At 33.3% G+C, this 12440-nt stretch overlaps 1 pseudogene; it reads left to right on the top strand.

Moving 5' to 3' along the window:
* Positions 1–995: 995 nt before the first annotated feature.
* LOC120159291 lies at positions 996–6137 on the top strand (annotated as a pseudogene).
* Positions 6138–12440: the final 6303 nt, after the last annotated feature.

Raw genomic sequence — 12440 nt, 5'->3', positions numbered from 1 at the left:
TTGTTATTCAGGCCACTTAGTAACTTTTTTACCCTTTATGAAAACTCAATCGAAGAGAGAATCGAGGAAAATACGAAAAAAGGTTTTAAATAAATCTTCATAGATTTAGCATTTCTTAAAGTTTTTCGATGAAAATCGATGGTTGATCTCTAATGAAAATTTTTATCATTATTTTATTTATTTATTTGTTAAATTTAGAATTTATATTCCATAAAATGATGCAATGACCCGATCTAGATCCATATGGATTCACGTGTTTCACATGCGTATGAGATAAATATTTCCATTATCCCTCAAACTTTCTTTGAAATTTAATAGGATCTCTTTTATTAATTTCGTTTTAATTCCCTTTTAAATTTACTCCCAATTTTAATTTAATTCAAATTTTTTTCTTTTTTTAAATCTTTTAATTGCGTTTTAACTTTTTTTTCTCTTTAATTTACTTAGATTGCAAGGTTTGTTTCCTTTTTGTTTTTTAATTTAATTCTCTTGTAATATTGTTTTTTCCCTTTATTTATTTATTATTATTTTTTTGAATTGAAGAGAGAACTAGATTACATTAGGGTCTAAGATACGGTGGACCATAAAGATCTCTGAATAAGAACGAAGAAATCGACGGTGGAAAATCGTTAAATAAAGTGATACTAGGGTTTCCAGTATGTTCCGATTTCACAAGAGCATCAGCTACCATGTTAGCTTATAGTGGGATCTATGTGAATTGAATTTCCCATTGTCGTTGACGAAGTGCTCGAATGGCACGGACTAAGGAAAGACATCTTTCGCCAGGATTAGTGGTGATTTCAATGAGTTTGACGGCCTCAAGACAGTTTGATTGAATAACAACTTTGCTTAGACCATGCTTCCCGGCGAGCACTAGTCCTGTATAAATTTCGCAAAGTTCTGATTGGAGAGCAGAGCAATAACTAGTGGAGCGGAAGTAGCCAAACATCCATTCTCCTGTACTACCCCGAACAATACTTCCAGCAGTGCTACTCATGGCGATGCTCAAGAATGCACCATCAGTGTTGATGGCGACCCAACCTGACTCTGGTAGACTCCATTGGACAGGATGCGGTTGGCCTTGCTAGCTTACAATCGGGATTAGAGAAGAGGCAGAAAAATGTCCCGCCCAAGCTATAGTAGTGGCAAAAGCTTCTTCCATGGATTGACATTCTCGAGTGAAAACAAAACGGTTCCTTCGCTTCCGAAGTTGCCATAGGAAGGAGGCAAAAAAGTGGTTCCAAGGGCAGTTCCAGTGAGTTCGAACTGCAGCGGATTTTATATTGTGGAGGAGCCAAATATGTAGATCCAATTGAAAGAACATGGGATGCTGAGCTGGAGGTAAGAGACAGTACCACAAAGAACGAGTGTCATTACAGTCACGTAGGACATGGAGGATAGAATCCTCGCACCCACACAAAGGGCAAGCAGAATCAGTGGTGAGTCATCGCCTTCAGCATTCCAGGTTTCTTATAATGCGTTTATGGAAGAGCGATCATAAAAAGACCCGAACACACTGTGGAACGTGGAGACTCCAGATGTGCGTCGAATTAGCGTTTGCTGTAGTCCATGATTGAGCCGTTATAGCTTCATATGCAAAGGAGACCGTGAACCTATGATGAGGAGACCAAGAATGAAATTATATTCAGCGCGACAGGTTCGTCCATACTAAACCGGGATGCCCAAATATCTTCCAAGCTCGGTAACCTGTTGAAATCCTAGTCTATCACAAATGGCCTCCCTCATGGAAGCACTAGTGTTTGGTGAAAAGAAAATAGTTGTCTTTCTCTTATTCACATGGTCCTCAGAATAATAATCAAAGGTTGCCAATGTAGAGTTAATCACATCGGCATTTGGGATATCAGCTCTGGCATAAATAATCAAATCGTTAGCAAAAAAAAAACAGATAGGTTACGGATATACCATTCTTGACGAAGCGAAATGGCTCCCAGATTTGTTTGTTGACACTATCCGAAATACAATCTCCCAAACCTTCCATTTCCATAACGATCAGATAAAAGGAGAGATGGTTGCCTTTCCAAATGCTGCGCTCAGTCCTGAAATGAACAGAGAGGGTACCATTCCATTGGATCTGAAGGGGAGAAGAGGTGACGCAATGCATAATAATACGAATAATAAAAATTGAGAAACATTAAAATGAAAAGAATTCATTATTCTAGAAGTACTTTAGTCCAAAGTGCCAAGAGTTTTATAATACTAAGGGATCGTTTGGTTAATATAATGTAAAGTTACCTTTGAGAATAAGATTACCAGAATACTACATTACTTAACATATTACCGAGAATGTTGTTTTACCTTGTTTGATTTATTTGACATGAATGTAAGAATATATTATTTGATTGTACAAATATAAGATAGGAAAAATGTATGTTTTACCGAATTGTTTTTGAGATATTTTTTTTACAAATTGAATTCTCAATATTAATTCAAAACATTTACATGAAAGTTCATAGAAAGTATAGTTTTATATTATTTCTAATTTATATATTTTAATAAAAATTATACACAAATAACTTTATATTTTTATTTTTAATTATTTATTTCTTTGAAAATATATAAACATATTTACAACAATATAATTATTTATTTATTACACCAAGATATTGGGGATGTACATATTTACACCACGTAAGTATGTGATTATTTTTATGAATTAAGATAATGAGAGATGTATATACTCACACTGATGTAAGTATGTATCTATAATTAGGTACAAGGTATTGAGAGATGTACATATTTACATTGGGTAAGTATGTGTTTATTTTAAGTTACCAAGATATTGAGAGATGTACATACTTACACCAGTGTAAGTATGTGTTAATTGTTACACTTTTTTTAACTATGCTACATGTATGAGCTGTACAGCAAAATATCATATCAAATTATATGAAAAATTTAATAGGAAATATTGAAAAGATACAATATAAAAACTTTTTATGAAAATTAATCATAAAACATAAATGTAATAAATCATATATCAAAAATAAAACTTGAAACATATACGTAAAAATAATCAAAATAGAGTAAAATTTTGATATATTTTTATTTTACTTTTTATGGTATACGCATCATATTATTTTATAATAAATATTAAAGAAACTCTAAACCATTACAAAAAGGAATAAAATAGATTTATAGTCGTATAACTATATATAAAAAGAATGATCATTTTGAAATAACTATATTATTTAAGTGGTATTATTATCTAAAGGGGAGGAAATTGTCTAATGCTAACAATGCTCTTGAACCAAGGGTGAGTATGTGATTCCGGAAAATATCGTTTCTCGTGGTAAGGATTTTTATGTGAACCAAACATCCCATAAAGAATTTGAAAGTAACGACATTCTCGTCATTCTAGGTAAAAAAATTCTATTACTGATAATAAATTATTACTTGATATGACCTTTTCCGCGAACTAAACGTATAAATACAATTTCAAACAAAATCATTTCCTTTAGTAATAATCTATTTTACGAATCAAATCCCCTAAAATTAAATTTTTAAGATAAATAACACTAACTTTTTAAGACAAATAACTTATAATAACATGTTAATAAAAAAACTTTGTAATAACATGAAATACGTGTAGATGACATACAAACTAATATGTCAATATTATTAAGAATTTACCTTCACATCAGTGTTAAAAAGGAATATTATTATTCTTATAGATATTGAATTCAAGTTAGAAGTGTTCAAACTTTTGTTTTAATTGAATCAACTGATCGAACCAAAGTTTTTTTCCGTTAATCAGTCGGTTAATTTTTGGTTTGGTTGGTTAACGATTAAATATTTTTAAACTACGGTTAATTCGGTTCGAAATCGGTTCATTAACCGATTTTTTTAAATATATATATATTAGGAGTGTTTAAACTTCTGTTTTAACCGAATTAACTGAAAATATTAAATATTAAATATATAGAAATTTCCTATTAACATAACTTTGTTCGGTTCAGTTAAAAATTTTCAAAAAAAAAAGTTCGGTTAATTGTTAAGAGGAAACATTCAGTTAATGATCTTGTAGTAGTTCGGTTCAGTCGTTTAATCGAACCAGTCGATTGAACACGGCTAATTCAAGCAGCTATGTTTTGAAGGGTGTGTACACTGTTAATATGTTAAGAAAACTCTGAACAATTAATAACTTGTAACTACCCCATGCTACTATGAAAATTAAGAATTTAATACTTTAATTAGCATTTATCTTAAAAATTAATTTAATTTAAAAATGAATTAAGGATGAAATTAATAAAAAAAAGTAATATTAAAATTTTCATTATAACTAATTAATTTCTCCCATATATTTGTCTTTTTTTTTTTTGCATAACCACCTATATTTTTGATCTATTGATTTACTAATTCGGATCAGACACTGTAGAGACAAGGACGACCCTCCTATCCCAATTTGCTCAATTCGTAATCACTAGGATTCGTACCCAGATATTGCTTAAAGAATCTAGTGTCTCATCTCACTAAACAAACTAGTTGTTAGTATATTTGTCTTATTAATTAATTCAATTAATTACTAGATATCATCCAACAAATATTCTTTATTGTCAAACTGCACCATACATTTGTAGGACTTCTACTTGCCGCATTAATGAACTTACCATAGAAACAAAATTCAAGCAAGAAAGCGGTTAAAGAAACTGTCTGTATATTTCATTTCTTAGAAACCAACCCTCACACTACAAAATTCTCATCTCTTTTTCTTTGATATGAATCCCACCAAGAAAACCCAAACCAAAGCTCCAACCATCTCCTTCCATTAGACTTCGACAACGTTTCTACACTACCTGATTCTCATGCATGGTCAATAACAACCGACGATATGTGTCACCTCTTAATTGACGATGACAAACCATTGTTGCCTATCATTGATATCAGCAAGCCGGATGCGTATGATCTCATAAGAGATGCTTATGAGAAATGGGGAGTTTTTCAAGTCATCAACCATGGGGTTCCGTTGAGTTTGTTTTCTGAAACCAAGTTTTTCAAGCTCGACGGCTGTTCTCGCTACCTAGGGAACGGAAGTTGCTTGTTGCACGGCCACCATTGGGAATCATTAAATACGGCATGGCCCGTATCTCCTCCTTCTATCCTAAGTTGATGTGGTCTGTGGGTTACCGTATGATGGGGTCGCCAGTGGAACATGCTCGCCAACTTTGGCCTCAAGATCATGCCAAATTCTGGTACGAGCGTTACTTTACAAGCTCGCCAAATACTTTTTTCACGTACCCAATCCCACAGCCACATAGTAATTAATTTGTCTTTTGTTCTTTCAATTTTCTGTTTCTAAAATCTGTTTTTTAGTTGGTCTCTTTTCTCACATAATCAGAAGTAGACCGAGGGGACGAATGGGAGGCGATCGTCTTCCTGAAATTTTTAAATCTCTATTTTTTTGTATTTTATACTGAAAATTTGTTTTCATCCTCTTATGTTTTATAAGTTCGGATCCCTTTAAAATTTTATAAGCTCGTCCCCTAACATAAAGTCTTGAACCCTACACATTATTTGTTGTTACTTTTGGGTTTTGGTTCAGCGAGGTGATGGAACAATGCCAGGCAAAGATGAAAACAATGTGCGAGAAAATGGTGGCAATGATACTTGGCTCATTGGGTTTAACCCATGGAGAAAATATGAAATGGTTCGAGCCCCAAAATGGGGGTGACCGAACCCAATGTGTGCTTCAACTAAACTCGTATCCAGTGTGCCCTGACCCTGACCGAATCATGGGGGTAGCCCCTCACACGGAAACATCCCTCATCACTTTGCTAGACCAGTGTAACATCAATGGGCTCCAAGTTTATAAAGATGGTGAGGGGTGGGTCGCTGTTGAGGCAATGGAGGGAGCCTTGGTGGTCAATCTTGGTGATTTGATGCACATTGTCTCTAATGGCAAGTTCAAGTCCGTGTTGCATCGTGCGGTAGTGAATAAGACGCACCACCGCATATCAACGGTGTTCTTCTATGGACCCCCATGCGATGCCAAGGTCTCACCGTTGAGAAAGTTGGTTGATTTTGATCACCCTCCGCTGTATCAGCCGGTGATGTGGAAGGAGTATGTTGAAATCAAGAAGAGCAGCTTTAGTAAGGCACTTGAGTCAATTCGTCTTTGAAATTTAGATAAAAAAAAAGGAAAACTATGTAATGCTATATCGTACTATATATGAAAATGATGAATAAAACGAAGTGTTGCAGATTAAATATGGTAGTATGGGAATTTGATACAAATATATAAATATTAAATGATCATCGTAACGAGAAATATTTATTTTATATCTGTTGGATAAAATAATCAACCCAACGCGAAATATTTAATTTGTATTCAATTAGCATTCAAAAAATAAAATTATTTTAAATTGAAATTATTTTAATTTTAGGGTAAAGTATACAGATTGCCTTATGACTATAGGGTGTTACTTTATTGAATTTTCTAACTATTAAAAGTTACAAAATGGTTCCCTAATTATAGGACATTGCTTTTTCTAGTCTCCCGACTATTAAAAGTTACAAAATGATTATTCGACTATTCATATGTTTCAATCTCATCATTTTCAATTAAAAAAGAGGACAATATGAGTTGGACATTAACCAGCTGACTGTGATATTGTAACACTCCAAATTTCGGACCGGTAGTGTTGGGTTTACCCAAAAGGTCATTGGACCCCGTGAAATTCATATTTTAAGTTGTTGGGCCGAATTGGGTTTAATTGGGTAGATTTTGAGCCCAGTTAGCCATAAAAAGAGATTTTTGGAATAATGAAAAGATGGAAAGGACCATGTTGGTAATTTTCCCATTTTATAAATATGAAAATCTTTATATTTCATCCATCTCATTCTTCACCCTATTTCCTCCATTTTTCTTCTTCCTCTTCCAAAATTTCCATAGCACAAAGGTAAGTTCTTGAGCCCAATTCATACTCCATTTTCGTTCTAAATCCCTCTAGAAGCGTCGTTTTATTGAATCAAGCCTTGGGTTTTCATAGTTAAAGAGAAAAGTGAGAGTTTCAACCAAAATCATCATCAAGGAAAGGAGTTTGGCTAAGCAAGGAGTTTCATTTCGGGTTTCTAAACCCAAGGTAGTGTATTTCTAATCCTTTGGAGTATTAAGCTTTCATAAATTTCAAGTATTTTCTAATATTTGAGTATTTAAGCATTTTAGGGTTTATATTTGATATCATACCCAAATTATGTTTTAGAGGCTAAAAAGACATTTTTTTGTTACTTTAAGACCCTAATAAACTCCCTACAACTTCATAATAAGATTAGAAACCAAACCAAGTCATTTAGGGTATTTATGAGCCTAAAATAACCATTTAGGGTTCAAGTATCGATACTAGGATAAACAATATCACACTGGATGAATTGTGGAAAAAATTAGGGATTTCAGGCAGGGAGTATCAGTACTGCTAGGGAGAGTATCGTAAGTCAAGGTAGCAGATTGATACTGAGTATCGATTTTAGAAACAGAATGCCTTTTCGGTACTGATACTTATAGGGGTATCGATACTTGACCCTAAGGTATCGATATTGCAAGTAAAGTATCGATACTACTCACCTGGGATGGCTAGATTTGACTTAGTTAAGGCTCGTAAGAGCTAAGGATGTTCCTTAATAGTAAGAATTAATCTGTGAGGGATATAAATTGTAACTCCTCATACCTGGTCCAGGAGTCCGAGCCGGATACCTGAGTGTACATTAGGTTCCAATCGTGTTGGACGAATCAAAATCCACATTACGCACATTTCACGAAAGCAAAAATCTCTTACTATTCTTAACACATAATGTTCAATGTAACAAACATGCAATTGAATCTCAATTAAACATGCAAACACTACATTTAAACACTTAGGGGTATTTTAGTCATTTTACATTGTATAATAAATCAACAATTAAAATCACCCAATTAAGTTTGCCACTTGTTAAACATTGTCATATGGAAGCATAACACAAAATTTCATACCAAACAGATATTAGACAGTCACTCAATTGATCATTGAGTAATTAAAAAAAGCAATTTCTGGCTAAATTGAATACATAATCATTGAGGGGTCAACTTTGAATTTAAGAAAACTTCAGACCTTTAATGAATACAATTTCAACTTTTTTCCCTTGAGCAAAACAACGAAGGATCGATCATTTTTCATGGGATCGATCCTTTTGAAAAAGAATTGATTCTTTGCAAAACAGAAACTTTGGGATTAATCCTTTATCCTAAGGGGTCGATCATTTTTTCTGAAAACTACAGATTTGTCAAGAACATGCATATTTGGTCAATTAATCACCCACAAAAAAGTAATCACGACTAGGAACATGCTTGGACATATTCAACCACTTCATATATGTCAAAAAAAAAGGTATAACATGATTTATAATACAAGTCAACACATTAATGAAGGATTTGACAATAAAAGTCATCAATTGCATAAAAGTTCATTTCAAGCACAAGCCACCTAATCATTTTTGGCATTTAAGTTCATTTCATGCAACTAAAGAATCTAACATGTTTAGTTTACTATGTTACGCTTGCCTACGCACTCGAAACACTTCTTTAAGGCCCTAATCAACATTTGAGTATTCACATTCTTTAGTTAATCAAGTTCTTACATAACATTCTCAAATCAACATACTAAACCATCATTAATCTTCAAGTATAAGCAAGTGTTACAAGTCTTGTCCATACATCAAAAGTCATCAATACAACATATATGCCCAAGTCCCAAACGTCACCCACATTGCCACACTTAGCTTTCCAAAAACACATACACTTCATGAACCTTTGCCTTTCTTGATCACTCCCGATGCCAAGCCTTTCACCTCCTCTTGATTCCATTACTCTGAAAAGTGTTAACAAAGAGTGTGAGCTAATAAACCCCAGTGAATGATAGTCATTCAAAGACAATGCACATAGTCAAGACGAAGTATGACCATATATGCTCATGTTTGATATACCCTTACCTCGTCGCACAAGTAACATCATGACATGCTTAAATGATCAATTACATATTATAAATTCACATAGTTTCCAGAATTTGCCAATGTTACATAATTACTTAAGTCATGGCATTCACAAGAACTGATGCACAATTACCTTCCTTGGCAAGGCACACACAAAACACACATACTTTCATTTTAAGATTAACGACCTTTGTTTGAAACACAACTCAGTCATTGGATAAATAGACTCCATACAACTCCCATTTTGTTTACTGACTCACATAGGTCCAAAACCATAAATTACAGAGCAAAGCTCTACGCTCAAACAAACCCTGTATCTTCTCGATGCAAAGCTCAACATACCAACCAAACCTTGTATAATCCCGAATCACACATACTTATACAAAATACATAGAGTACTCTTTCCTAGGCATGCCTTTAATATCCAAAGTCCCCATTAAGAAAAAATAACCAATTAATTCGATTCACAAAGAGAAGTTGTCAATGCTGCATAGTTTCACATATTGGTTCAAATACATTTTGAAACACACTTACAGATAGTTGTCATGATCACCCACGTATATGGACAGTGAGGAAGTTTTAGCTCGTCCAATCACATAATCACATTATACACTTTCGATTTAAACACACATCGAAATTGGTGATCACGATAACCTCGCATATTCAGAATATATATAGATTTTTGGAATTCGCTTTCAAAATCCTATGCATCATTTGCAACACAACACAACACATTGACATTTAACATTCACATTCTCCAATTATGATATATGAGGCATCATATCTCCTATTTTATATTCACATTTATGATATAAATGTCATCCCATACAAATCAACGTAACTCATATAATCATCACATCATTATCCAAATCACTTAAACATATCATAATTAATCAAATGCATCAACTAGACAAATCTCAACCTTAAATCATATCCATTTCTAAGAATGAGAGCTACTAACCTTGCTGTCCGAAAATCGAAAACGCTCCCAACGCTAACCAAATGATCACCAAACTCCAAGCACAATATCTCCCCAACAACTAACACAATAAGAAACTTGTAAAGCAAATTAACACATCAAAATCTAATCTAAAACAAAGCAGAATAATCTGTTTGCAAAACATAGCGCAAACGCCAAAAATTACGAAAACCTTATCGAAACAACTCTCTGACACCTCCGATATGATTTGCATCACTTCTCTTTTATAAGAGCTGATAATCAACAACTAAAATCAACATCTAATCCAATTAATACCACAAAAATCAACCTTCACAAACCTAAATTCCCGGATTTCAAAAAACACTGAAATTCCACGTTATCAATAAATCAATATCCAAATTAATAACAATTGAAAATTATTTTAATATGATTATAATCACTTCGAAAACAACTCAATTTCATTAATAAAATCTCAAAATTAACTCAAGAAATCAGCACATTAATTAACTTCGAAAATCAATTGAAATATTTTCAATTAAATCAATAATTCCACCTAATCACTTGCCCTCGAAGCATGAAAGAAAACCAAGAAGAAGATCATTACCTTTCTGAAAATGGATTGAAATTGAGATGTACAATGGAACTTCATTATGATCAAGCTTTAAAAATAATAAGAGAAGAGAAACTAGAGAATTAAAATCAAGATTGAGATGAGTGAATTTAAAAATCAAGAAGAAAAAGAAAAGGAATTGATAAGCCAGGTTGAGAGAAAATGAGACAAAATGGAGGAAGTTAAGAGAAGTTACCAAATTGTGAAAATGATAGAAAATGAAGCACACGGGAATGAAAACAAGTAATTAAGAAAATGTAATTTGGATTAAAATGAATCTAATGGAATTGTGGTGAAATGAGAAGTTAAAATACTTTAAGTTTAGGAGGGTCTAAACATAAGCCTTGGTAAAAGTGCTTCATAGACTTTGGACATTGTGATAATTTACAAAACGGTCACTAAAATCACAAATTTACAATTATTTCAATCTAGTCCCCAAACAAATTAATTTAACCTCCAAAATTAAAATCAAATATATAAAACCACTTAAAATATTTCTAAAACATTTATTAAACAAAAATACAAATTTTAATATTTTTCTTTCTTTGTTTCATTTTATCAAAAATCTATAAATCGACACGAACCCAACTTGAACTACAATACCCGATTTTGGGACGTTACATAAATGGCCAAAGGGGCCCAGCGACACTCATTGGAGTGCGTTACAACCAGAGAAATCATAGTAGGCGTAATGTGTCCAAGTATCTTCAGTTGAGCTCATAGTGGGTATCTATGGATAGAGGATCATTATGTAGGGTGCACCAGTAAGCTGTATGACCCAGTAAAAAAGTTACAAAATAGAAGAGTTGTTTACTGCAAGAATAACCTACAGTGTTGAGCGTATAGACATCCCTTAAATTTGAGGGTGAATTGAAGGAAATCACAATAATAGCAACAAGAGTATCACTACTAAGAAATGATCTCAAGTCTGGTATCGAGCTAGTGAATAGTTTAGCTTGTGAACAGAAAGCACATAAATTGTCGTAAAACCATGAAACACGTAGAGATAACAACTTAATAAATACATCAGTAGTAGACTAATGAACAAAAAATGACTAAGACACCTTTAAGTAACGAATGACCAAGATATAACAGCTTAATAAATACAGCAGTAGTAGACTAATATACCTTTGCATAACGTTCTAGATGAGAGAACGAGTGAGTTAACAACTATTGAGAGGACGAACTCACTTTAGTGACTCTAGCCATACTAGGGTATAGTCATATTAACTTAGCTGTCCTAGTGGGGCAGGGTCAGTGACCGAGGCACTTTAAGAGCTAGCTAGGGCGCAAAGCCCGAACACTCGCGAGGAGTGGGTTATCAATGTCAGTGTTATGTGGCCTTTGTGCCTTAGATATGCATGTGTAGTTGCATTAGTCCAATGCCTCAGTTATTAGAAAAGCTTGTTTTGATGTTGTGGTACCATGCTAACGCTTCATTTGAGTGGGAATATCTGATTCTGTGTGATACCAAGATTCCTTCTCGATGGTCTACCTGATGCTATGTGATACCAAGAGATCAACCAGCAGCTTAGAGGGGACCTTACCAATGTTGTGTGATACCAAATACTAACATAACATAGCCAATGTTGCATTCACTATTCAATTCCAAAAATATTCATTTCCATCATCAATCCTTCAACTTTCACAAACTATGCACTTAAATCCCCATTTATGAATGAATTCTCTTTAGAATTCAAATCAACTTTTTCATTTAATTCAAAATAGTTCTTCACCATTTTATCTTATTCCAAACCAAATATTAAAAATTCTAGCATATAAATAATATTATCAATCCAATAATTTAACATTTAAAAACTTGCAATTCCCTCCTTAATTTTCCTTAGCTTTTTCAAACTCAACCACTAATTTTACCAACCTGAAATTTAATCCCAAACATAAACTTAAACT

This window comes from Hibiscus syriacus, unplaced genomic scaffold, assembly GCF_006381635.1.
Source record: "Hibiscus syriacus cultivar Baekdansim isolate YM2019G1 unplaced genomic scaffold, ASM638163v2 tig00111356_pilon, whole genome shotgun sequence".
NCBI lineage: Eukaryota > Viridiplantae > Streptophyta > Magnoliopsida > Malvales > Malvaceae > Hibiscus > Hibiscus syriacus.
This window is presented reverse-complemented; position numbering and strand designations above follow the sequence as displayed.